The sequence below is a fragment of the Alligator mississippiensis genome, chromosome 2 (genome assembly GCF_030867095.1).
Source record: "Alligator mississippiensis isolate rAllMis1 chromosome 2, rAllMis1, whole genome shotgun sequence".
Classification (NCBI taxonomy): domain Eukaryota; kingdom Metazoa; phylum Chordata; order Crocodylia; family Alligatoridae; genus Alligator; species Alligator mississippiensis.
In genome coordinates this window covers 92206922-92207500 of record NC_081825.1, presented here as the reverse complement: position 1 = coordinate 92207500, position 579 = coordinate 92206922, and the positions used below count along the sequence as shown (strand labels likewise).

The window sequence follows — 579 nt, the reverse complement described above, 5'->3', positions numbered from 1 at the left end:
TTTGGTGTTAATATCAAATTACTTGGCAATGCTTGGCATTTGAAATAAACTTTTTTCTATGGTTTTATTTGCAAGTGGTCCAATTAATTTGACTAGTTACAGTTGGGTTATAGAAGTCTAAATATAAAAGGACACTGTCAAGGTTAGGTCAAAGCTATATCTCCTCTCAACTTTCTTACCCCTGCTCATTTTGATCTGTTAAGATTTTTTCTTTTAGACATAGGCCCAAACCACAATATTTAATATTCACTGAAATTCATAAATGTTCTGCATTGAAGTTATAGTCCATCCCTAGATATAGGAACCTGATCCAAAATGTGGATATAAGTTCCAGTTCTAGTGCTTTTAACTGCGAAGTACAGGGAGCCTGTAAACTGAGATTTTGGTTCATAGCCATTCCTATTTTTAGTTTATGAACATGTGTACATGTATATATGCACATAATGTATATGTGTGTATGTTCATATATACACATATATCAAAAAGAAACTGAGTAGAAGAAAACCACTTAAAATAACTGGATAATTATAAAAGAAAGCTATTTACACACTAAATATGGAGGTGAAAATAGTTCCCCTA

General features: G+C 31.8%; 1 protein-coding gene across 4 annotated transcripts in view; it reads left to right on the top strand.

Moving 5' to 3' along the window:
* GRIA2 (glutamate ionotropic receptor AMPA type subunit 2) overlaps positions 1 to 63 on the top strand; it is a 148023-nt gene extending 147960 nt beyond the window's left edge. For all 4 annotated transcript variants that reach the window (XM_019481455.2, XM_006270894.3, XM_019481453.2 and 1 more), the window contains one exon: positions 1 to 63. This exon is cut by the window's left edge and continues 793 nt beyond it. The gene's annotated coding sequence lies outside the window, so the exon portion shown is untranslated.
* Positions 64 to 579: the final 516 nt, after the last annotated feature.